This window comes from Marmota monax, unplaced genomic scaffold (genome assembly GCF_021218885.2).
Source record: "Marmota monax isolate L192 unplaced genomic scaffold, Marmota_monax_Labrador192_F-V1.1 WCK01_AAM20220418_F8-fsc00255, whole genome shotgun sequence".
In the NCBI taxonomy this organism is placed as follows: Eukaryota; Metazoa; Chordata; class Mammalia; order Rodentia; family Sciuridae; genus Marmota; species Marmota monax.
Window position 1 is genome coordinate 1893 of NW_026692704.1, and position 27999 is coordinate 29891.

The 27999-nt window shown below is 37.2% G+C and overlaps 1 long non-coding RNA gene across 1 annotated transcript; it reads right to left on the minus strand.

Annotated features, from left to right (window-relative positions):
* Positions 1-727: 727 nt before the first annotated feature.
* Positions 728-27926, minus strand: LOC124094107 (uncharacterized). The gene is made up of 3 exons (XR_006852136.2): positions 27831-27926; positions 4851-4943; positions 728-4579 (listed from the first exon to the last, which is right to left on the minus strand). It is a non-coding gene; the product is annotated as an uncharacterized LOC124094107 (long non-coding RNA).
* Positions 27927-27999: the final 73 nt, after the last annotated feature.

The window sequence follows — 27999 nt, forward strand, 5'->3', positions numbered from 1 at the left end:
GAAGCAATTTTTTAAAAGCATTCATGAATTACAAAAGAAAACCTGAATCCTGATTTCAGGTTTTATTACCAGGATGACTTTGAGATCTTGCTTTTCTCTGTAAAACGGGGGTGATAACTACCTCAAGATTTTTGAAAGGAGCAAATATACAAAACTAAACCCATATGGGTAGGGTGGGGATTTTCTTCTAGTATCTCCTTAAACACCCGTGTTGGACAGATACTCCATTTTTCACGGACTCTAGAGTGAAAAGTAGCTTTTTTTTCTGATTCATTTTATCAGTCAGAAACTCCCTCCTAAGCCGCTCACTTAAGCATCCTTTCCACAATAAGAAATGCAATCTCCAATATTTGTTCTCTTCTCTCTCCAAATTAGAGCAGCAATGGGAATGCAAAACAAAGAAACTGGTACTTACCGCGTAGATCTCAGGAGGAAAAGTGGGACCCGGAGAGAATGGAAAAAAATTGCATAATTGTGCTCCTTCAAGGCTCCAAATCCATTCCAAATTACATTACATAATAGTATATGCCTAACTTTCATTGAGATGCCAACTCTAGATTGGTTGTAAGTGGTTATAGTTTAAATGGTTTGATGATTTAGTTTATGAGCATTACAAGTTCTTCTAGTCTGAATCTTTCATTTGCAATGAAAGGTGAATTCATTACCATAGATAATAGTGTGCTAGTGTGCCCCCTCCCCCCCCCCCCAAAAAAAAAGACCTAAACATGTCTGGCAACTGGAATGTGTTCTTCAGTTTTGAGTGTAATTTCCATTCTTTCCTTAGTAATGCCAAATGGTTGGACTGGGTTTCTTTGTTTCATTTTGGTTCTGCTTTTTATAAAAGGACTGCTGATAAGAGACAGAAATGAGACAGAGGGAAGGACCCTCAGATACCTTCTTCTACTGTGTGAGACTCAGTTAGGAGCCTGTCTCATAAAAAAACCCCGTTCTGTTAAATGGAGAGAGAAGGAAAAGTGAAAGCATATTCTAAAATCTGCCAGCCAGAGAGTTCATGTTCTCTTACCTCATTAATACCACTGCAGTCGGGGAATATAAGACTAATTATTCCAGTTTCACAAATGATCAGGGACTTAATGACCTAATCGAGATCTCACAGCTAGAATTAAAATGAACATCTGTCCACACATGATAGAAAATAACTAACAAATGTCTATAATCCCTAGAAATTCTGATTTCAGTAGTCTTTAAAACTTGATTGGGAGATTCTAAATATATAACCAAGGTGGAAAAAAAACACTGTCAATTGCAACCCTAACCACAAAGGAAAATGAGAGCTAGTCATTACCATTCTCAACATTTTCACCAAAATATCTGGCCTTCCTACGAAGAATCTCAATTTTAAGCCCCATAATAATTTGTTAACCTGTTTTCTTTTTGACTGTATCTCCAACACCTAAAACAGTGTCTGAAACAAGTTGACACTAAGTATTTAAAGGGGCAAATAAATAAACACTCCTGGGTTTTATTCCACAAGGACACTTCAAGTGCTAGTCTGTGCCAGTACTATCCTAGTTATGGGGATTCAGTACTGATCCAGTCTAAGGATACGGAATGTCCCTTTTACAGCATGTGTTCCACCATAAATATAATGCAGGCTACCTAACACAACTTTTCTAATAGCCACGTTAAAAAGTAAAAAGAGACAGGTGCAATTAACAATATATTTTACTTAACATATTCAGGATACTAGTTTAATATGAATTGATCCAAAATTATTTTTACAAATTCCTTAAGGTATTAATTGATATGTTATAAAATTCACCCAATTCTTAAATAACATTTAATAAGTTATTTTACACTCATCCAAGTCTTCAAGATCTGCTGTATATTTCACATTCACAGAACATCTCCATCTGGACCCGCCACACACCAAGGGCTCCATAGCCTCATATGGCCAGTGGCTACCATGTTGGGCAGTCCTATTGTGGAGGGTGAGACAAGCAATAAACATGTAACTGAAAAGGGTAGGAAAGGAAAGCCTGTGTAAAGAAGTGAAGACAGCAATTGAATGATTTAAAGGATTTAAGAAAAATAAGAAATAAAGTAGGTACTTTAGTAGGTACCTGCACTCACAATGCAGAAAAGAGAAATTGTGTCTTTAGCACATTTCTGGATGTACTTTGTCACACCTATTTAATTGTCAGGGATGCTGAAGAGTCATATCCTAAATTAACAGCACTCTCTTCCCCATGGCCTTCTCCCAGGTTCTCCTCCTGGCATGACCCAACCTGATATTTGGAGTCCTGACAGCTCCTCAAATCCCAGAAATCAGCTGCAAGCCAATGTTGTTTTCTTTGAAGAGAGAAGCAGGAAAATCAGTGTCCTCCAGCTTACTAGCTGAGAGGCCCGAGGTCCAGAGGGAGTATCTGCTGCTTCTCCCAGAAGTTAGGATAAACTATAACACAGAGCATATCCTAAAGTGCATTGAGGACCACTGTGAGAGTTCTTTGATCCTTATCAGCTAAGCAGAAAAGATGGAGAATCTCTACCAGCGTTGAAGCCAAAGGGAAGACGGCTCTCTAGTGGTCATGTTACACATTTCAGTCAAACGAATGGGGGCACTGTGAAACGAATCCCTTATAACTAGGATGGAGGACTGCACCATTGTCTTCAGGACAAATGAAATCAATTTTTTTAAAATCCCTTGGCTAAATTATTACCAAGTTACATATTTAAAATATTTTAATCTGGGATGTAGCTCAGTGTACAATACTCACCCAGAACAAGGTCCTGGGTTCAACCCCTAGCATAGCAAAAAATAATAATAATTAAATATTTGATTAATAATATGATTTTTGTTTATAATATATACTATTAAGTACTGAAAATGGAAATTATGGTTAATGTGCTTAAATATTCAAAATGCTTTTTTAACACGTGGTTGAGGCAACTGATATGCTAAGATTCACAGCCCTTCATTTCCAGTGTTATCATAAGTGAAGGGATTATAATTCATATGATTCACTTTTATCCACCAATTAATGTCATATGTGTCCACTGAAACTTAGAATTTCACATGCAGAGGACAGTTATTGATGTGTTTGTACTTCCTTACTCAATCCTATTAAATTCAAAGGGATAACAAATCCGTTGGGGAATGCCAATTGATGGTGAAACGATGATTATTTAAATCCCACCAGAATATTTAGCAATGTAAAGACCATAGTTACAAGTTTAAATACTAGTTAAAAATGATACTGGGAGCTGGGCATGGTGGCATATGCCTGTAATCCCAGTGGTTTAGGAGGCTGGGGCAGGAGGATCACAAGTTAAAAGCCAGCCTCAGCAATTTATTTAGTGAGGCCCTAAGCAATTTAGTGAGAACTTGTCTCATAAACAAATAAAGGGCTGGGGGTGTGGTTCAGTGGTTGAGCCCTCCTGGGTTCAATCCTTAGTACCAAAAAGGAAAAAAAAAAAAAAAAGATACTATGAACTTGCTGATAGTTATTGTAAAATACAACATAAATGAGTTGATGTGCATGTGGTATTTTTATTTTTTATTCCTGTCATTATAGCTACAGAAAATTTGCTTTCCTTAAAATTAACTTAAATGCATAAAGAACTTTTTAGAACAACATTTAGCAGAGTTGGTACTACTAATCAGAGGCACAGAATAGAGTGGGTACATATATGGATTTGAATTCTGTCCTCCAGACTTAGTGATCTAGTTAACCTTGCTCAGTTTCCCCACCTGGAAAATTAGAATAAAAGCACCTGTCTCTAAGGGTTCATGCAAGAGTCATTTGACCACTCAATAAATGAGTTCAAGCAGATTTTAAGACAAAAGAAGAAGAAAATGAAAAACAGAAAAACTGCAAGTTGCAAAACTCATGAAGATTTTGCTAAACTAAAATTATGACTTATTCATTCTGAGGTTGTAAAACTCTAAAATTTAATAGAATGTTGTATTTATTATATTATCATGTTTTGCTTTAGATTTACTGTGTCAAATATTTTAAGGTAATTTTCATCAAAAGAAATATGTTTTAGATACTAATAATATTTGTACCTACAAATTGCAAAATAAACTCTTGCTATTGCATGTGGTAAAGGCAGAGGCGGGGTGTAGAATGATGGATGGGCTTGGTGGTCCATTCTTGGGAGTTGTAATTCTGAGGCACAGAAAGCTATGACTAAATCAGGAACACTACCTGGAGAAAGTGACCTGGGGTTATAATTTCAAGGAGATGGTCTGTGATCTGTGAGAGGATCTAGGGAAGGCCCCAGTAGGCAGCTGAAGGCTGACTGTCCCAGTTAGTAATGCAGGCTGGATGCTTTGGGCTAAAGTTTGCTGCAAAACATTCTGAACAAAGATCCTAGTCAAAAGGAGCTTTTTAATACCCTGAGGAATTCAGACTGAGTGAGATTAAAAAATACATATAATATAGACGTTGATCTCATAGACCGTAATCACACTCATTACATCATAGGGTCTTACCTTCAGTGCTCTGCCTTCAGTTAGTTGAGGCAGAGTAAAAAGAGATGGTCTCTGTGTTAGGGGAAACACATTTTCTGGAAATGTTCTTGAATACTTGTTCAGAATTATTGCAGGACATTGCTGGTATGGTTGCAGGTATGAGGAAGAGAATAAAAGGTACTGTGGATAAGTCACTAATCCAGAGGCTCCCAAATGCAAGCTGCCTATTAGATGAAATCTTCCCTGTCTGGCTGCTTTTCCCTCCAAGCCCACCCAGACCTCCACCAATCAGCTGGGGCCTTCATATCTTCCCCTTATACTATCCTCAAAGGTGCTTGGGCATAACAACTGCCAGGTCCCAAGATTTCACAATGATATCTCTTGTCACTAGTTGAAATTCATGAATCCTTACCTTCACAGAGGTGAAATTTTGCTTCTTTTTTGCTTTCAAAATTGGGAAGGAAGTCAAACTCGGTTTCCTTGGCTTTTTATCGTCCATCTGAGTCTTCCAGGAAGGAGAGCAGAAAAAATTAATTGGCAGTAGGAGTAAAATATAAGTAATGGTCCACACACTCCATAGAGAAGAAAGAAGGGTGGGCATGAAGGAAAGAAGGGGGCAGACACAAAAGCAAGGGAGGACTGGACTCTCTGCTTTTTCTCTTGCCTCCCTTCTAGTGGTCTGATAGGGTTTGGAGGGCAGAGGGAGAGGCAGGAGCCAGGGAAGGAGGAGGAGTAAAGCACGAGGTTAGCAGTTTAAGACCCCCAGCAAACACCATTTCCCCTAGTTAACTGCAAAAGAAACCCCATTCTATTGCCACAAATACAATATTCCCCCCTACAATATGCATACACTAGTGGGCTACTGGGTTAGATTAATGCCTACAGAAAAAGAAAGGAGGAAGTTTGGTAGAAATTTTTTCTCTGGATCTTATTCATCCATTTTGTACCTTCTTCATGCAGAGCACAATTCTATGACTAATTAACTGACTGCAAGATGGAGAGACTTGCAGATGGGGGCAGGATGAGGAAAGTGCTAGGGGAGTGATATTGGCCAAATTATAGAGTTATATTGTGTGCATGTATAAACATGTGCAACAGATCCCATCATTATGTAAAACTATAAAGCACCAATAAAAATGTCACAGAAAGAAACAGATAGAAAGATTTGTATAATACCATGGAATCTAATTAGAGTAGTGATTCATATAACTGGATGGTGAGCCTTCGAAGTTTCCTGGGACACTTATACATTAGCAAAACATTGTGGAATCTCCACTTTGTGTCCCTTGGAAATCCCTTTACAGTCTCTAACTCTATCAAGAGCTAAGGGAATAAAATACACAAGAAATAGGGGCAGAACAGGGACCAAAGCAAACGTCATCCCGGCTTCTGCACATCACTCACTCCACACTGGTAAGCTCTTGCAGACACTATAATCAACATGGTGGTGTCACCATGTTGAAACTATTCAAAGACTAAAGACAAATCAGGATACTTATTGCAGCATAAATATTTAAAAAATTAGAACTTACTTATCTCTAAATGATGGGAAATTTAAAATATGGCACACATATATTTTATGGGATGTGATGCAATCATTTTTTTTTTAATGAGGTAGATCAAATAAGCCAGCCCCCAAAAACCAAAGCAGAATGTTCTCACTGATAAGTGATGCTAACACACAATAAGGAGGAAGGGAAGTGAAGAATAGACAAAGGGAAATGAATGGAAGGGCAGTGGATGGGAATAGGAAAGACAGTAGAATGAATCAGATTTAACTTTCCTCTGTTCATATATGAACACATGACCAGTGAAACTCCACATCATGTTCAACCACAAGAATGGGAAGTTACACTCCATGTACGTATGATATGTCGAAAAAAATCCTACTGTCATTAAAATTAAAAAACAAATACAAAAGACTTTTTAAAAATAAAAATAGAAGAATCACTTTATAGCTATCTTAAAGTAAACATTAATCAAAATGATATGGTATAGGCTTAAGGAAAAGTAAGACTCAAGGAATATGATAAGTTTATTTGATATTGTTTATTTAATCTATAACCAGTTAGTAATCAATAGCTACTCAATGTCAGGGAAAGGAATCACCCCTAAGGAATAGGGGTGAATATTACTATAGAAATTCTGAATTCATATCTTGCCTTTTATATCTATATATACCTAGGATTGAATATTTTAAAAAATAAGAAAGAAACCTGAAAAAAAATTAAATGGCTATGATTGGATCTCAAAAAAAAGTGGTTGATCTTTATGTATGCTCGTAACATATTGAGCAAAACCAGTAAAAGAACGCATATAATATGATTCTATATTTATTTTTTAAAAGATGTTTGCATACTTTTTTATACAGGTGTAATGAAGGATTTGGAAGAAAGGAACTATAAAAAAAATTACTTCTGAGGAGTAGGACTGGGGAAGGTAAGATCATCAAGTTGTTTTGTTTTTTTAAGATATAGGATCTTGTCAAGTTGCCCAGGCTGGCCTTGAACTTCTAGGCCCAAGTGGTCCTCCCACTTCAGTCTCCCAAGTAGCTGGAACTACAGGCTGGTGTCACCATACCTGGCTAGGGGAACATTTATTTTCACACACACACACACACGAAAAAAAATCTTTGAAAAGTAAACAAAAAAGTGTTAGTCTCTTCTCTACTGATGCAGTTTGACTTCTTCCTTCCCTTCCTTCCTTCTTCCTTCCTTCCTCTCTTTCTGCAAACGTTTGTTGAGTCAATTCCACCAGATACAGTCTGTGCTCTAAAGGAGAATTTGCTCTCCAGGAGAGGAGACCATGGAAGCAGACCATTACAGAGCATGTGATCCACACACTAACAGACATATCTAAAGAGAGCATGGAGCACACTTTGAGATTCTGGCTGACCCTACTGGGAGAGTTGTGTTAACCCTCACACCTGAGAAAAGCAGCCTGTTCTTGAAGGATGAGCAGGATGGGCACAGAGCCAAGGTAAGATGGATGAGACTGCACAGAGAATAAAATGTGGATTTTCTAGAAACTGCAATCACAGGAATCAGATATCACTGGCAGAGGGTCAGAAAAGAGGGTTAGATTGTCATATAGTGTCATACGCATCATATAGTCCAAGTTAAAATCTTGAGGGCTATGTGATTGTGCTAAATCTGAGCTGACAAGATCAGATTTGTGTTTTGGAAACATCTCTCTGGCAATAGCACGGAGCATGATTCTGAGGAGCTCAGTTAGCCATTTGGGGTGCATAGGTGAGAAATAATGAGGGCCTCAGCCAAAGCAGTGATGGAGAAGACAGAGAGCAAGTATGATCTTGGGGATAATTTGGGAGACTGAACAGGTCAATTTTCACCTTCAACTGGACATAGGATTCGCAAAGTCCCAACACTGGAGAAAAACGAATACAATACTTTTTTATTCTAAGGCTCTTCATCAGTCTTCCCTTCATCTACTTCCCAGGGGAATGGAGACTGTGGAAGTAAATGTTCATCTTTCCAAACAACTGAAGCTCTTTTCTCTGTCCAGCTGTGGCAGCTCTGTACATAAAGAGAAGAAATCCCTGAAGACAACGTGGGGACTTGGAGTCTAGCCTTGATGCTGCCATGATTCTGAATGAGCCCTATGTCTTCTCCAGATTTTCACTTTCCTTGTCTATAAAACAAGATGACCAGATGAACCAGATGACCTCCTAAAATTCTAATTCTATAAAAACACTGTCAGATTCTCTCTCTCTCTCTCTCTCTCTCACACACACACACACACACACACACACACACATACACACACACACAATTAGGATGGCCTTAGTCCTAAGCTTAAGCAACTGCATTTTAAAAACTCCAGTTTGAAACCTGCTGTCTCATTAGGCACACCCACAGAGCCCTCCATTATGGTCACAAACAAGTTCCTTCCCCTCACCCTGATAAACAGAGTGAAGCCCCTGGCAGGCTGTCCTCGCCTGATAAAAGGGAAAGGTGAGAAGATCAGGGTGGAGACCATCAGACCAGATATTTCTGACCCCAGGGTAAATTATGTCACTGAGAAATCCGGTGGTAGCTGATAAGGATTGAAAGGGGGATCAAGAGCCCCAAAATTTAGTATAAATGATAGAGCAAATGAACAGGGATTCAGCCAGCAGAAACAAGGATGCACTCGAGCTGGAGAGCCTGATGAGGACCGGACATCCCATCACTCGTCATTGTTTCCTGATCCTCTGTGTGATCCTCACTGCTCTCAAACTCTACCACCTCCTCTGGACCTTGGTGAGAGCCACAACTTCTCCCTTCTCCCCAGTCCTCAACTAGTCGTCCACTCCACACCAGGAAAAGCCTTCCTGGGTTCCGGACCTGGTCACTGCGGTCTGAGTGAGTGTGCATCTGCTGGACATAAAGCCTAAGGCTTAAGACTTTTGAACTTAGCATGCAGAGGGAATGTCTGTCATTAGCCTATCATGATTAAGTGTGTTTTGCGGAGCTTAGAATTAATCTAGAATTGTGTGCTGTGAATCAATCAATCTAGAATCGTTTGCTGTGAATTGATTATGTCTATTGCAGAGCCTAGCATTAAGGATTATCGTTTTCTTGATTAAGAACCTATAGAGTGGGCTGGGGATGTGGCTCAAGTGGTAACGCGCTCGTCTGGCATGCGTGCGGCCCGGGGTTCGATCCTCAGCACCACATACAAAAAACAAAGATGTTATGTCTGCCGAAAACTAAACAATAAATATTAAAAAATTCTCTTTCTTTCTCTCTCTTTTAAAAAAAAAAAAAAAGAACCTATAGAGTGAAACTGTATTGAGTAATTTGTGTGAATAAAGTATTGAAAGGGGCAGAAATGCATGGACATTTTTTATTTCTCCCCTTGTCTGCATACATCACAATTTTGCCCCTTCCTGACACATACTTTTATGACTTATTCCATTATTTCCCTCCCTTTCATGATTCTGTAGTTATCACAGACTATTTTGTGCCTTTCTTTATGTATTCAATCTGACTTCCAAAAATAACACTTGCTCCCTACTCAAAGCTTTGAAAATGCCATTTTTTAATCCTCAAAATATATGGCAAATGATGAAGAAAAAGAATTAAAATATGTCTATATTTGTATCTTGTTGCATGAAGGATTGAAGAAAACAAACTTACTTAGTTCAGAGCTAGAGTTAACAAATGTTCTTTTTTTTGGAACCAGGGATTGAACCCAGGGGCACCTAACCACTGAGCCACATCCCCAGCCCCTATTGTATTTATTTAGAGATAGGGTCTCACTGAGTTGCTTAGGGCCTCACTAAATTGCTGAGGCTAGCTTTGAACTCATGGTCCTCCTGCCTCCCAAACCACTGGGATTATAGGCTTGCGCCATAGCACCCGGCTTGGAGAGAATGTTCCTTTGAGAAATGAATCTAAAAAATGAATCAAAAAAAATTGTTATTTTCTTATAAGTAGATCAGAATTTCCCTATCTCTCCACACCACTCTCTTTCTTCTGGAATTCAACAGTATTTCTTTTTCTCATTTTGTCACCTGATCAATAGCTTTAATGTTACTACTTAATTATCTTAGATGTATATATTTTTTTAATCTCATCTCCATGTGTGCCTCTTGATGAGCTTGTTTTTATTTACTTTAATTCCTTATAAGAACAAGCGCGGTCAGTGGCTTGTCCATTGAAAATTCTTGGTACCAATTTTCTGGAAGAATAGAAATCTGAAATCGTTTAGATAATTCATCAAAAATGTTCAAAGCATAAACTGTGGGCCAGCAACTATGTTAAGCATGGGGAATTAAAGATAAAGAAAACAGAATCCTTGTTTTCAAGGATTTGGGAGTCTGTAGGGCAAGACTGCCCCACAAACAATGGTACCAGCATCATTGCACAGCATCTTCTACATATGTATTATCTGTGTGTAGAGTATTTCAATGTCCTCAAAGAAAATGTCTTCTGAGATTTACCTGTTATGATTTATGATTTCAGTATTTCCATAGCCATTGTTAGTGGCTTAATCTTTATTCCTTGGGACAAAAAAATGTGGCAGTGTGCTTGTGGGAATGTAAATTAATGCAGTCATTGTGGAACACAATAAGAGATGCTTCAAAAAACTAAAAATAAAATTACCATAGGACCCAGCAATGCCACGACTGGGCATATACCCAGAGGAGTTGAAATCTTGGTACCAAAGATACTTTCACCCCCATGTTTGTTGCAGCACCATTCACAATAGCCAAAATATGGGATCAACCCAGATGCCCTTAGCAGATGAATGGATAAAGAAAATATGGTATATTTACATATTGGATTACTAGTCAGACACACACACACACACACACACACACACAAAATGAAAATCCTGTTATTTGTAGTAAAATGGATGCATCTAGATAACACTATTTTGGAGTGAAATAACCCAGACACTGAAAAGATAAATACCACATGTTCTCATTCATTTAAGGAGACCAAAAATTCAGACTTGTAGAAGTATAGAACAGAATAGTGGTCACTAGAGATGGGGAAGGACAACAGGGAGTGGGAACACTGAGGAATTAAGAGGGACTTTTAGGTACTGGGAAGGGTGCTAAAAGGAAGGGGTAAGGGAGGGGGGCTTGAATGGAAGAAGGGCGGCTAGACATAAATAATGCACCATGTATATAGGCATGGAAATATTGCAGTGAATCCTTCAATTTGTACAATATTTTGCCAATAATTATAATTTTAAAAACGTGACTACTCCCAAAAACTGGGGAAAAAATAAAAATAAACTGTGGCAGTGAAGGGGTAGGAGTGACCCTGCCCCTTTGCCTCTCTTTGAAATGGAAACAATGTGTTTAATGTATTTAAGGGACACTCACTTCTGCCCCTCTGCATTGTCCTTGAAATTCTTCATGGTTCAGTGACCCCAGACTCTTAAGAGGTGTAACAGTCTTTAAAAACCATCCTGTCCATTTTCCTGCCTGGGCAGGAATCCTCTGTATGGTTTCCTTGACAATCATGTGTCTGTGCTGGAACATTACTCAGACACAGCCCACTGTTTTTCCAGGAAACTCATCTCACACTTAGCTGTTAATTTACATATGATTGGCTCAATAAAAATCTGTGGGAAGAATAATTGATATTGAGCAAAATATCTTCTACTGATCCTTTGCTATTCTCTGTGAAGTAACAAAGAACAAATCTGCCTTCCTTCCTACTCAAGAGTTCTCAAGTGTTCAAACCTTAAATAGAAAAATATTATTATTATTATTATTATTATTATTATTATTATTATTATTATTATTACTACTACTACTCTCCTGGGCACTCACCCATCTCCTGGCATTGTGGGGGGTTGAGTGGTCATCGTCCAATTCTCTGAGAGCTCAAATAGAACAAAAAGGTGAAAGAAGGACAAATTCTCTCTTTTTGACATGAGACAACCATCTTCTCCTGCCCTCAGACACTGAAGCTCCTGGCCCCCAGACCTTCAAACTACAAGGCTTACACCAACAACCCCCTTCTAACCTCAGGTTAGTTATGGGACTCCTTGGCTTGCATAAATCATATGAGACAATTTTCATTATAAATAACTATGTGTCCTATTGGTTCTTTTGTTCTGGAGAATTCTTACTAATACACACATTATATTTCTATTTTTTCCCTCCATGTTTGGTATTATGTTGCCATATATTTTACTTCTTATATTATAAACCCATAATAAATACTGTTTTTGAATAATTAATTACCATTTGAATTAATTAAAAATAAGTGAAATTATTGATGTAGGACAGATGAGGCTGGATACCAGAGGAATATTCAGGAAGCAAGTTTAATTACACTGTAGCAGTCCAGAGGGGCTAAGGCCTAAAATTCTCTGCACCCCAGGTCTAGAAATTCTTTTAGATTTATACTCTATGGAGTGGTTACGTGACAGTGGGTGGGTATATTACAGTTACTCTTGGTCCTATATTTCAGGTCAGACAGAGGTTTCAAACGTTTTTGCCAAGGAAAAAAGAGATGGGGGGCTGGGGCTATAGCTTAGCAGCAGAGCACTTGCCTGGCATGCATAAGGCACTGGGTTTGATCCTCAGCACCATATAAAAATAAATACAATAAAATAAAGGCATTCTGTCCACCTACAACTACAAAAATATTCAAAAAAAAAGAGATAGTATTTTTTTTTTATAATAAGCTCTCTTTGAGACAGAATCTACATATCTTTTGTCTGCAAACATGGCATTTATAAGAAAGAGGAAGCTTCAAACCACATTGAGCTCTCCACAGAACTCCTGTGAAATCCCACTGATACCCTTAGTAAGATCTTGCTGACAAGAAGCTTAATTATGGTGGGGGTTCCTGGAGAAGCTTGTATGTTACAATTATGGTGAGGGGTACCTGGTTTGCATCAATATGGCTTGCATTTAACTTAAGTTTCACCATTTCATAGTTCCTTCATTTCTTTGTGTGGATCCAAACTGCCATTTCACAATCCTTTGCCTAAGCATCCTTTAACATTTCTTAGAGTGTAGATTTCCTGACAGTAAATTCCCTGAGTTATTTATTGCCTGCAAAGTTCTTTATTTTGCGCTATTTTTGAAGGATACTTTGATGGGTATGAAACTTTGTATTGAGTTTAACGTGCCCCCCCACCCCTTAGTCTTTTGGTAAAGATGTTGTTCCGCTGTTACATGACTTCATAATCTCTGACAAGAAGTCTGCTCTTTTCTTATATCTGTTCCTCTGTAATGTTGTTGGCATAAATTACAGCTAGCACCTGCCATAAAGACTCCTATATCTCTAGTATTTCTGCAGCTTGACTCTGGTGTTTCTAGAATTAGGGAGGTTCATATTTGTTGTTGTTAACCCCACTCAGATTCTCTGACATACATGGATCTATTTGTTTTTTATTAGTTGCTTACTGTATTTTATTAATTTTTGGATAATTTGCAGCAAGTGTCCCTTCAGGTAATTCTTCTGGACAATTCTCTTTTACTTCTAGGTTTCAAATTATATCCATATTAGAGTACTGATACAGCTCCACAGCTCTAAGAGGCTCTATTCTGTCTTCCCTCTTTTTTCTCCCTTATTTTTTTAACTTTTCTCTCACTTCTTTTAATGCTTTATTTCTTTTTATGTTCTGTTGATTTAGCTTTAGTAAGTTGATTCTTTCTTCAGCTAAATCTAAGTTTGTTGATAAATCCAATGCAGTAGTTTCCATTTAACATTTCTGGAGGGGAAGGGAGTGGTGACTGGACCCACAGGTACTTTACCACTGAGCTACCTCCCCAACCCTTTTTGTAGGCAACTAAGTTGCCTAGGGCCTCACTAAATTGCTGAGACTTGCCTCAAACTTGCAATCCTCCTGCCTCAGCCTCCCAAATCACTGGGATTACAGGCGCACACCACCATGCCAGGCTTCATCCAAATTTTAAAAACAATTTTTGGTTTTCATCTCTCTGTTGATATTTTCCATAAGTTCATGGATATTGTTCACTTTTCCCACTACATTCTTTAACTACTAATCATAGTGATTTTAAAGTTCACGTCTGATAGTTCCCATATCTAAGGCATTTCTGAGTCTGCTTCTTATTATTTGTTTTATCTCAAAACAGTAGACTGTTGCTGGGTCCTATGGGCTACAAGGTTTGTGTCCTCCGAGTAACTTTTATGTCACAGAAGATAAGCCTCTGATGAAGCAGACTTTACATCATGTCTAACCATCATGGCCATTCTGTCCAAGTTTGCCCCTAATTTTTCCTATAAATATCCTGCCCAATGGAGTCCTGTAGAAAAGATCTTGTAGGTGCAAGTTGCCCTTGTATCTGAAGTTCCCACTTACTCTAAACTGAGTATAAGCCAACATTCAATCTGTAAGAATTCATTATTTCACTAAAATTTCAACTGATACCATCTTACTCATTTCTATGGTAGTCATATGTTTCTCTTGTGCTCTGCTATCCAGTGAAATACCCAAATGTCTTATATCTCCTCAGGAAGGGTTGTCATTTCTGGAGATTTAAGAAAAATTATTACTTTGAGGATCATCTGGTTTTTCTGTTTTCTTTCAATAAAAGCAATGTTCTCTCCCAACATTTTTACATCCTAATTGTAAGAGAAACACTCTGCCATCACAATAAGAACAAAATTAACATACTAGCCTTTTCTTTTAAGACTTTAAAGTGCAAATTATATTCACAAAGAAGCAAAAAACAGCAAACTGGCATTCTTGATATGTGAACACTGAGTATATTCAGTTTTCATGTGTGCAGACCCCAAATTGAGCAAACTGTTAAAAAAATACAACTGCTAGATTTGCACAGATAAGAGCTTTCACACATAAACTGTACTGCAATGGGCTGAATAAACTAAATTGAAACCCATGACTGTGATCCTCTGCCCTTGCAGAAAGGGTTGATGGGACTGTAACCTATCAACTTCATTAAATTACTGTGACATGTTTCAAAATTGTTTTACTAATAGCTAGAAATGGACAAGTGTACAAGATCAACTGAATAGATTTGTGATGCATATTTTTTCTCCACTGCATAGTCACAAAGCCTGCCCTGCAAATTTTTACAATCCGCAGTTAGCAGAACGATTATTAATGATTCTGTCTTTTCTATTCCCAATGTGCCAGTAACCTTTGCTCTGATTGCTGTGTGCCAGGCATTTAAGAGTATATAGCACATGGGAGAGCTAAATCAGGCAATACAGACTACATTATACATAGAGAACTAAATGTGCACACACAACAGATGTTTGACTTTTTAATCAGATTTACTTGTGCTCACCTCAGAATAAAAGTCATCCAGGCAGAAGAAGTCCTGTGCAAATGCCCTTGTAGAATAACATGATCCTGGCTGAACAGTTCCTCTGCCTTTCCATTTTACTGTGCCCTTTTTATTTTCAAGGGCAACAACTGCCTCAGCCTACCTCAGTTTATGCTACCCTGCAAGAAATCAAGTGCCTTCTGACATTTCCCAGAAGACAGTCACTAATTACATTACATTCTCACTGCCAAAACAAGGGCCTGGGCTTCCTGAACTCCCAACCTGTTCATTTATCTTGTAGAGCCACATTATTATCCTTTGGGAGAAAGGGGAGAAGACTTATCACAGAAATTTAATCAGAATAATTTCATGGACATAAATGTTACTCTTGCAATTTGGAATGTGATTTGTATGTTTCTGTGGGATTAGAGACAGAAAGATCCATTAAACAACACTGGATAAAGAACTGGGGGATTTAGCATCTAATTCTACTTCTGCCCTAATACTGCATGCCATTGTGCAAGCTTCTTAATTAGAGTGGGCTTGTTTTCCCTTCTAAAAACAGATTTGCTCTCCTGGGTTCCCTCAAGTTTTGTTATGTTTCCCCCCACCCCTCTTTCAGTCATTTATTCAACTGAATTTCAGAAACTACCATAGTGGATTCGCTTACTCTTCAAACACTGCTCAAGCTGGTAGAAATAAAAAGCACGAACAGATGAAAACAGTAAAATGAAATTCCTCTCCTCGAGGAGTTAATGGTTTAGTGAGAGACAAAGATAAATAAGTTACAGTACAGTGTAAGATGGTATTACCAGGAACTATTTTCCTATTGTGTTTTGACTACCCAGAGAAAGCCAGCTATTTAATAAAATACTTTTAAAGATAAATGGAACCCTAGATATCTAGACCAATTTCTTTATCTTACAAAGACTGAAACCATGAGACTCAAAATCTTCCAGATCATAACCCCAGTCTTCAACTTCCCCTGGCGCTCTGCTACCATGACCCATTTGTAAATGTTACCTCTGAACTCAATTTGTAAATATGCCAATAAGCAGAGGCTATCTTACCAGGATATAAGGGCAGCCAAGGTAAATAAAACTGTCCCAATATACAAGTAATCATTAATTTCTAATTAATGCTTCTATTCATTCTTCTTCCCTCTATGTCTAAACGTCCCTCCCAATTTTTAACTCTAAGTACCTTACCATTTCCTCTGTGACTGTAAAAAGTAAGAGTTGGTCTACATTTCCAAGTTTCCATTTTTATCAGACATTTTATTAAACTGATGATTTTGTCGGATCCCTGAACTCCTCATACTACTTTGCTGCTGATTTTAATAAGTTTTAGACCCCCTATCTTATTCTAGTTTGCACTTACAATATACATGGCTTTTTATAACATGATTGGTCCTGGGTTAACCACTGTACAGACCCAGATATTTGTGTATTCTCTTAAAACTTCCCAGGCCAGAGAAGCAGTCTACCTAGACCTCTCAGACCAGGATTCAGTGTGGTTCTTGGTAACTCAAATTCCATTTGACATTTGGACAAGAAGTTGTATGTATAAGACTAGGAGAGATACTTAGCCTCTAAGGAGACACAGAAAAACACTGTTGTATTGGGTAAGACCTAAAAAAAATGCAAATTCCAGGACAAGGAAGGATTATCTCTTTTTCCTCAATTTGGGACTGTATCTTGTCTACTCTTATTTTATTTTATACTGGGAAGTGAACCCAGGCATGTTTTACCACTGAGATACATCGCCAGTAGCTTTTATTTTCAGACAAGGTCTTGCTAAGTTGCTAAGGCTAACCTTGAATTTGCAATACTCCTGCCTCAGCCTCCTGAGTCACTGGAAATACAAGCATGCACCACCATGCCTAACTCTACTGTTCTTTGGGGACCTAACACATGCTAGGCATATTTCTCAACTAAAATGGGACATTTATGATTAGGGTTTGTATGGTAGGTATAACAGCATATATCTATGAATGGTAATATTTCACTTACAGGAACTTATTTCATAAATTACATAATCTGAACTGGTGGACTAAAAAAAACAAACAAGTGTAGTTAAGAACAATAAACAGAATACTTAGTCTAGGTTTCCCCTTTGGTTTCAAATCCATAGAAGTGATGAAGAAAATCCATATTTCAAATATCTATACAATGATGCAGGAATATGAATAATAATTTCCAAAAGATCAAAGGATGAAACCACCAGCCAAAAATAAGACAGGAAAACTGTGACCACCAGCAAGCATGGCTATAGAACATAACAGAAGAATGAGGCAAGTCCCACCCAAGAAACAAACATGACACCCAACCAAGAAATAAGATGATGCCTCATCTCCTTCATAAATCAGGACAGAAGATAACAATAAAATACTACTTTTCCCTTCATTGACCAGCAAAAATGTGTGGCTCTATCAAGTCTTAGAAAAACTGCAGGGAATCAGAGAGTTCCAAAGAGCCATATCTAATAAAACCAAACACCTGCATATTATTGATCTAGCAATTACACTTCTTATTGTGAGAGTAACATTCTCACTGTGCACAAGGATTCATGTACAAGAATGTTAACTGCAATGTTAACTACATAAGACAACCAGGATTTATATTTACTTATAAGTGCTGTAAGAAAATGTGAAAATGCACATTGGTTTTAAAAATGCAAGGAAAAGTTGTAAAATATGACCATAAATTAGGTCGCATACAAAAAAGTCAACAAATTGCAAGCAATAGAAATTATGCAGTATGATTAAATTAGAAGTAAACAACAATTAATAAATTAATTGTGGGATACTGATAAGTTGTCTTCAACACTGTCATTATTAAATCTGAATCTGTGTTCTGGCTTCTGACAAGTACCTTTTAAGGTACTTGTGATTAGGCTTAAATTGCCCAACTGTGCCCAGGGAAGCTAGGTCAACAATGATCATAGCTGGAATAGCACATCCCCAGACTCAAGAAACAAAAACATTCACTAATTCGGATCACATGTGTCTTGAAGAGTGGACAACTCTCACAGGGATTAATTCATGTACAGTCAGGTGAGAAGCTAGCATGAAGAAAAGAGAATGCAGACCAAATATCCTGAAAAAAGGATAGAAAAGAAAGGATAGGGAAGAAAAAGGCAAGGAGTTAATTCTAACTTTTTTTTTAACCATCTCTCTCCCAAGAATTCCTTTCTGAGGTAAGAAGGCGGATGTGTGTGGGGGCGGTAATAAAATGAAAAGTGAAAATCATAAATCTTGAAATAAGTCTTATACAGAAAATACATAAGAGCTGTCAAAGCTCAATTTTAAAATCTATTTTTTAAGTGAGCAAAAGCTTTGAACAGATACTTTTCCAAAGAGGACACATAGGTGGCACATAAACATATGAAAGATGCTCAACGCCAGTAATAGTCCTCACACAGAGAAAATCAAAATCACAAGATATCACTGTATAACTATTAGAATAACCAAACTTAAAAATAATGACCATATAAAATACTGATGAGGATGTGTAGAAAATGGTACTCTCATATGCAATGCAATCACTTTGGAAAAGTTTGTCCTCCCTGTGGACCTGCAATGGGGTCCTGACCATCTTCCTGCTCAGTAACCAGTTGTGGCAACAACTTGTGCCAGCGAGTGCAGAGGAAGGTAATGATCACAAGTCCCTCTGGCCCCACAGAGCATGTCTGTCCAGAACTGGACAAGTCCCAGTGCACCTGCCTCTAGCCCAGTTTGGACACTTGACTCTGCAAGGCAGCCCCCCGACCCTCCACAGTCTCTCTTCCAGCCAAACTGCTGCCACTAAGAGAGCTTCTGCTACCACTGCTAAGATCCAGCGCATGAATCTTATAAAGGGATTTTCCTGCAGCCTCCAGGGATAACAGTAGTAAGCACCTCCATCATCTCTTGGAAGCCAAGTGCACATGAACAGATCACCATGTCAAGTACAACTCCTGGTACCCACAGCAAAGAACCAATTAAACAAGTGTAAAAATGTGTAACAACAGACTGTGTGCCTCTGTGAGACCATCCTTTTTGGATATATACGCTTCACTGACTACATCCTCAGGAAGCCAGTCCCAGAGCCCTATGCCATGTACTGTTTTCCTTGTGCTCAAAAAGCATAAGCCCCAGAAAAGCCTCTTTTGGGTGGTACTGCTTTGCCTTTCCTTCATTTCTATCTCAAATTGAGCAAAAGGGCCCAAAAGCTCAGCTGGTAACTCTAAGAGTTCAGAGATGGCAATACTAAAGAGCTGTGTTCTTTGCCTTTTCTTGATTTCTGTCTTTAAAGGAGCAAAGACTCCTAGTCAGACTGGCAATGTATATACATTTCAAAGCTTATCAAATGGTACATTTTAAATAAGCACAGCTTATGTAAATCAATTATGCCTCAATAAAAAGTCTTAAAATTCAATCATTGGAGGTATTCCTGAGTGAAAATTAGAAGATAAATGTACATTTATTTAATTTTTCCATGCTAACATGAAGGCCAAGTAAAAAGGTTACTATTCGCCAGACACCATACTAGATATTATGATACAAAAAACAAACCTGAAAGATTTAGCAATTAGGCACATCTCCAAGAGTACATACATGGTGCCACAATTAAAGGATATGACAAGAACAATAAAAAGAAATGCTAACCAAATTCCTAACAAAAGTCTTCCTCTGTCTCTGTATACAGAATTCCCTCATCTGAAAAGAATTTGTTCTACCAATTTACAGAATATATGTCTTAAAACAGCCTGACCCCTAAACAGCTCCTCTGTAAGAGGCCTAGAAATCCAGCCCAGTGGTCAAATAAGCAGATGGTAATACAGGAAGAAGCCTCAAGATTCTTCAGGAGCTATAACTGCCTGGGGTAAGCCATTTAAGACTCTGATGATCCTCATGTCCTTATTTAAAATATAGATGGGCTGGGATTGTGGCTCAGCAGTAGAGCACTCCCTTAGCACAGGCAGGACCTGGGTTTGATCCTTAGCACCACATAAAAATAAAGGCATTGTGTTGTGTCCATCTACACCTAATAAATAAATAAATAAATATTTTAAAAATAAAATATAGAAGCAATAATTTATCTGGCTATCTGAAAGGGCTGCAATGAGATAGAATATCTAAAATCCCCCTAAAAGTCATAAGTGGAATATAAATACTAGATGGTATTCATATTAAAAAATAAATGTTTGCCTTACAAATTAAAAAATTTTAACTACCTCCCTTTTCTTATTAATTGCATAGGAAAAGAAAGAAGCTACTTATCAACATTATAATCAGTCTGAAATCATACTTTGAAGTATATGAAAAGCTCATAAGTGATTCACTACATTATTATTATTATTTACAATGCACACTAAATATTTGTCAGATTAATGCTTTTAAATAAAATCATTAGCTCCTTATTCAAGACATAATAAAAACATAACTTACAAGCACTTTACAAACACAAAATTTAGCTAGAGCTGCATTATTTTTATAATTAAAATACATCAATAAATATTCTAATGCTAAAACCATTGAAAGTATTTTAACACTTGCTAGAGAGATCTGACTTTCTGAAAAATACTTACTTCAAAGAATTTGAAAAATTCCCAAATAATTTTTAGATATTCAGACTTATAAATCCCTATGACCTCTTCCAATCCAATTAATTCTCAAAAACATCTAATTTTTGTTTCTAATTAGGTAGTTAACCATAAAATTTCAAGTCTTGTCATTAGCATTAATTCTTTTGGTTAAGAATGATATATGTATCACATATTTTTCTCTAACTTTTAGGTGTCAATTATTTGAAAATGACATTGACTATGTAAATCACAAAAGAAAACCCAAAATGCCAAAAACCCTAAACCCAAAATAAATCTGAATTCCAAAGGAAAACAAAGAATTATAAAATACAAAATTGGATGGTTTGCCAAGTAGGTAAAGAAAACATTGTCACCATTCCCCAATTATAAAGCTGAATCATAGGAGATGACTTTTCTTTCAATGGTAGGATTGAAATGAGGGCCTCAGGCATGCTAAGTACAAGCTCTACCACTGAACTACACCCCAGCCCCCAAATCACCACTGTTGTTCATTAATGCTGGTCAAAAATTTGCAATTTTATATGCATGAACAAAATAAAACAGGATAAGGTTAAAAAAGTATAAATTTGTGTAATTCACTTGGCAGTTCCCAGTGTGAATGCTACCAACCTTGAGTTTCTGTTTTTTATAAACAAAAGGCTTTATGATAGCATTATTTCTGGCAACCAAAACTGCACTCATGAAATAAAGTTTTGAAATAATTAAATGTTTTTTTAAACTAAATATTCCTAATTCTCTAAGCCATCATAAGGAGGAAGACAAATACCAAACCATAAAATACCTCAAGTGTACAAACTATGTACTTCTTCTCAAACATCCAACTTTACGTTCTTCTGAACAAATTCCACTGAATAACAGTGAGATCACCATCAAAAAGCAGTATTCAAGGGGGCTAACCATAGAAAATCAGTTAAAATATCAAAATCATAAAGCTAATGGTAATGAATTAGTTAAATAATGAAATAGGAGAACATTTCACATAAACATTTTATATATGTTGTATCATATCTCACTACAACTTTAGTCTGCTATTGCCCCCATTTTACAGATAAAGAAACAAGACTCAAATAGGTTACATAGCTTACTGAAATTAATGTAACTAGTAAATTAAAGAACTTATATTCAAAATCAGCTCCATCAAACATCAAAGTCTTATGCTGTTTCTGCAGCAAAGATCTTCTTGGAATAAGGGTAAGGTATATAATATGTCATTAAGAAAGTAAGTCACAGCCAGGTGTGGTGGCACACACCTGTAATCCTAATGGCTCAGGAAGCTGAGGCAGGAGGATCATGAATTCAAAGCCAGCCTCATCAACTTATTCTAAATAATATATGAAAAAGGACTGGGGATGTAGTTCAATGATTACATGACTCTGGGTTCAATTCCCAGTACCAAAAAAAGAAAAAAGAAAGTAAGTCACACAGTTACTAAAACATGTATTTGTTTAAATTTCTAAGCATTCTACTCAGCTACAAAACCTTCGTTGAATAATAAAATTTCAGGAAAACCAACCAGAGACACTAGATGTGTTTTTGTCTAACTATCCCAGACAGTTGGGACTGGAATTCAAGAGTCCCTCAACTCTATTGCTACCCATGATAAATATATACAAATACTTAGGAAATACTAAGCAGAACTCAATAGGCATTATAAGGGGCATAGAATGTAATACAAAACATGGCAATATCTAAGGCATGGACAGCAAGCATCCAAAACAATTTTAACTCATCTGAAGCTAAATGATGACTGTAATATATTTAACAATTTGTTTGCCATCTTACAATTTAAGAGAACATTTTAACATTGTTTTAGTAATCCTCTTTAAGTTAAAACCAAAAGCTATTTAATGAAATTTAAACCAATGCATACCTTTGAAGGGTTATACACAATTTTCTCAGTTATATTACCATAAAGAAGAAAATGCTAAGTGAAACTTTTCCTCCAGATGATGCCCACTTTTAACTTTAAAGGAAATACCAATTTAAAACCACAGTGATAAAAATGTTGCAGTGCTTTTAGGACTTTCAGATTCATATCAAAAGTCAAGAGGGGGCTGGGGTTACAGCTCAGTGGTAGAGAGCTTGCCTCCTATAAGTGAGGCACTGTGTTCAATCCTCATCATCACATAAAAATAAACAAAATAAAGATAGATATTGTGTCCATCTTTTTAAAAAAGTGGGAAGGGGTCTGCTGGAGAGCAACAATAAGTGCAACTGACCCTCCCCAAAGGAACCTCCTTTCTGACTTGACTTTTTGTTAATGACAGACAAGCCCTGAGCTGGTGGAAGTGAACAACTACCCAGGTATTTGACTGACCACTGTCAAGTCCTTGTCCTATGCACAACTGCAGCTGATGCTGCCCTGGTACACAAACAGGCAGCAGCCCTAGATTGGGTACAGATGGGGCCATACTGGGGTAGAGATGGGGCCCCCAAGCCCAGGTGAACTAGTTATCAATGGCCCCACTCCTGGATTCTCATCAGAAGGAGTTACTGGGACTTAGCACCAAAGCTTCTGCAAATGCAACAGGGCTTGTCCATCAAATGACTGCTACCTTGGAGGCATGACTAGCCATGGAAGCACAATCTAACCACCAATTATGCAATTGCCAGAGAAGCTGGCACAGCTCTCCTGGTTACCAGGGAAACCATCATGCCCCACTGGTTTGTGTTCCAATGACAGCTACAGTAGCCCAGCCTCTGTACTCTCACTGCCCTGGAAGAAGGACAGATGGTTGGCTTGGTAAGGTAGAGATTGGGGGCTGCTGATTCATCTAGCTGGGTTATAATGAATGCTGCCACTGCTCCTGAGGTCCCATCAGACTTTCAGCCCTGCCACTACCACATAAGCCAAGGGGCTGTCAATCAAGCAGCTACTTCTTCAGTGGTCCAACCCAGCTGTCATCAGGATGGCTGCAGGCTCAGCTGTCCTGAAGTGGCTCCAGGAGATGTGACTTCAGCTACAGCAGCTTTAGACAACCTACAGTCAGTCACCCAGGAAGGAGGTCTCCAACCTGTAGCCACTTTGGATGCCTTCCACCCACCTTCAGCTGCCCCCATTCTGGCAGAAAAGGAGCACCTCCCCAGCCCACAACAGCCAGAACAGGTGAGCCATAATACACCTATGCAGGCTGGCCTGACTAAGCAGAAAGCCTGAGTTTAGTCAACAGGAGACTGTGCATGTGTATTAACCTATCCCTGTTTGGCTAAAAAGCAAACTTCCTCATCAGGCCAGTCTGAAACCTGTGTCCTGTTTATAGACCTCCTATGCTGGAATATAGTTTCCAATAAAGACTTGTTGGGATGGTTCTACTACGGTGCATGATTTCTATTTGGGGTAAAAAATAGATGAGCTGCTTGCATTAAAAGCTGATAACAAGATCTACTAGCCCTATAGAATGCCTAACAGCCAGAGAGCTGCTTAAAACTCTAGAGAGCAATGGAGAGCTGTGGAGGAGGTGAGAAAAAGCAGCTAGAAGCCGCTAGCTCTGATCACTAGATATGCTCCTGAAAGCTGCCAGGGGCAGCTGGCTGGGACAGCTATTAACACCTTGAGGATAAGATTACACTAAGGGTAAAGGGATGCTGGCACTCAGAGCTGGTAACACTAAGATGCACTTTACCTTTTCATGATTTCTATCCAAACCAAGCAAAAGAACCCCTGACTGATTGGTAACTGTAGCATTCAGCATCAATTCCCAACTCCTTCTGTGCGCCTCCTTATATGAGACTTAAAGTCTAAATCATCATTTCCTAGACTTCCTTGCTAAGTGAATTGTGAATTTGATTTGTTATTTGTCTTTCCTTAACAGAATGCCATTTCTTTCTCTTGCTTTATTATATTAACAGTACTATATTGAATAGTTACTGTCGTTACTATTACAAGTGACCACCCTTGCTTTGCACCTAATGTTAGGTGAAAGCATTAGTCTTTTACCAATAATTACAATATTAGCTACAGTTTTACATAGATCTCTTGATATATCAAGTTGACAAAGCTCCTATTTCTAAGTTTGTGAGAGTTTGCCTTCTATTCCTATCTTTCTAAGCTTTTATCATGAATTGATAGTGAGTATTGTTATATGCCTTTTTCTGTGCATTTATGAAGATGACCATATGGTTTTTTAAAATTCTGTTGTTCATTCTGTTAATATTTTGAACTACAATTTTCAAATACTGAACCAATCTTTCACTTATAAAATAAATGGCACTTACCCACGATGGATTATCCTTTTCATATTAATGAAATTGAGCATTCAGAATGTTTTCATTCATTTCCAGAAGTTTGTAGTATATAACTAATGAGACTAAGCATTAGGATGTTTTCTTTCATTATTGGGAATTTGGCAATGAACAAGATGGCCTTTAGGAAACTACCCAGCCTCTAGCTTACACAATGTGTAACATGTAAATAATTGGTGACAGAAATAGCCTGAGGAAAAACTGATCTCTGTTTTTGAGATCTGAAGAACTTAAAAACATTTCATGACTAGGCAAGAAGGATCAGATAGCAAGTATCTGGCCCACCCTCTATGGGAAGATACCTATAAAGCACCTGCAAAAAGCACTCTAAATCAGCTTCTATACAGATGGGCTTTGTGACAAGTCTTATATCTTCTCCTTTAGCTGACTTTCGAAATAAATTCGCCTTCCTTGCCTTAACACTTTGTCTCTTGACTTAACTACCCTGCTGTTAGGTGAGCAGCTAGACTTAGTTTAGTAACATTAATTGTATTCAATTTACTAGTATTTTATTAAATAACATCTTTTTTTGTATCAGGGTAATACTGATCTTCTAAAATAACGTCATGTTCTCTCCCTTCCATTTTTTGAAGAGTTTGTGCTTAACTAGTATCAGAGGTGGGCAGAATTTACCAGTTAAGCCATGTAAGCTTAGAGCTTTCTTTGTAGGAGTGTTTTAAAGTACAAGTTCAACTTCCTTAATAGAGACTTATCCATGTTTTCTTGACAGCAATTTGAAAGTCTGTATCTTTTTTTTTCTCCCAATAATTTTTAGTTGTACATGGACCTTTATTTTATTTATTTATATGTGGTGCTGAGAATCGAACTCAGTGCCTCACACATGCTAGGCAAGAGCTCTACCACTGAGGCACCACCCCAGTCCCGGAATTGTGTGTCTTTGATGGAATCTGCCCATTTATCTAAGTTATCAAATGTATTACAAGATAATATCCCTTTATTGTCCTTTTAATATCTATAGAATCTGTAGTGATGTGTCACTTTCTTTTCTGGTAATAGGAATTTCTGTTTTCTGTTTCTTTGTTCCTTATTAGTCTGATTAGAGGCTTATCAATTTTACTCTGTATCAAATAACCAGTTTGGTTTCATATCTTTTTTTTAAAAAACTCCTCCTTTTTAAAATATAATTTTTAGTTATAGATGAACACAATATCTTGATTTTATTTATTTTTATGTGGTGCCGAGGATCGAACCCAGCGTCTCGCATGTGCGAGGCGAGCACTCTACCACTAAACCACAATCTCATCCCCTTATTTATTTATTTTCATGTGGTGCTGAGGATCGAATCCAGTGCCTCACACTGGAAAGTGCTCTACCACTGAGCTATAACACCAGCCCCTCATTGAATGTTTTTAAATCCACATTTTTTGTTGCTGTTTTCCATTTCATTGACTTTACTCTCTGTCAGTTCCTTCCTCTTCTTTTTCTGGGTCTAACTTGTTCTTTAGTTTCTAGTTTCTTAAGGTAAAAGCTTAGATAACTGCTTCAAACCTTTTGTTTTCTAATATGAGCATTTAACACTATAAATTTCACCTAAGAGTAGTCCTTTAGGTGTATCTATCAGATTGATATGCTGTGTTTTCATTTTTATTTTTTTTATTCCTTTATGACTTATTCTTTGGCCTATGAGTTTTCAGAATATGATGATTATTTAGAAATACTTGGGGATTTCCCAATTATCTGAATCAGATTTCTAGCTTAATTCTACTGTAGTCAGAGAACACAGATATATTCCTTAAAAAAATTACCTCTAAAAAGAAAGAATAGAAATCAAACTCAATTTTCCTATGTTAAATAACTATAATGACATGCCCAAATTAGAGTCATTCAGCTTCTTGTGTGGCATCCTTTCTACTATCATGTTTTTTCTCAATACTGTCTCAAAACAAGACTTGTTATTCGCTCCCTTCACTTCAAAAAGAAAAGAAAAAAATTTAATGTATTCCACATGTAGCATCTCATTTGATTTCTACAACTCTATATGTAGGCAAGACAAATGATATTATTTTGCATATGGAGAAGTTGGAGCTGAAGGGAATGACTTGCCCTACTATTCTCAAATGTCTCATTACTCCTCAATTCTCAAAGATGGAGCAATATAGCTGAGTGTGGATGTGCACACCTGTAATCCAGTGACTTGGGAGATAAGGGTGAAGAATCCCAAGTCCAAAGCCAGGGTCAGCAATTTATCAAGGCCTTAATCAACTTGATGAGACCTCATCTCAAAATAAAGAATAAGAAAAGGCTTGGGATGTTGCTCAGTGGTTAAGCACCCTGGGTTCAATTCCTGGTACAATAAATAAATACAATAAATACAATAATATAGATCAATGAAATCCACAAATAATTAAAATATCTCATTTTAGCTATAGTTGGAATTACCACAACCTCAGTTCAGAGTGAATTATAGTAATATTGACTAGTTTGTTTTTAAACCTCGACTTCTTAAACAGATTCATTATTAGCAAGATTCAGACAACAAAGAATTGGCTAAACTGCAAAAAATAAAAAGCAAACTAACAAAGAACATAGGGAAGTAAATAAGAGCCATAAAAAATTAACATGAAATAAATATATAATAATATAATAAATAAATATATCAAGTTATATGTTTTCTCTTTTAATGTCCTAATTATCACTTAGGATAAAGAGTTCTAAAATATAATCTGTTATTATATTAAAATATGTTAAAATTGAATAGTAAATATTCAAAAACATTATTTTATGCTATCCTATTTCCAACTAAATTTCTAAACTATAATGTTATAGAAATGAAATGGCTTTAAAGGTAAAGACACGCATTCTTACCATGTAATTGTTGACTTACAAGTTGCAGAGATTCCCTCAGTTAGCAGCATCACTTTGGCTGAGATATCAGTAGTAACAGCAACCAAAATTAAAACTAAAGGAAAAAAAAATAAAAACAAAATTAAATGCCAATAGCCAAAAGCTTTCAAGTCTTCCAAAAAGTCTTAAG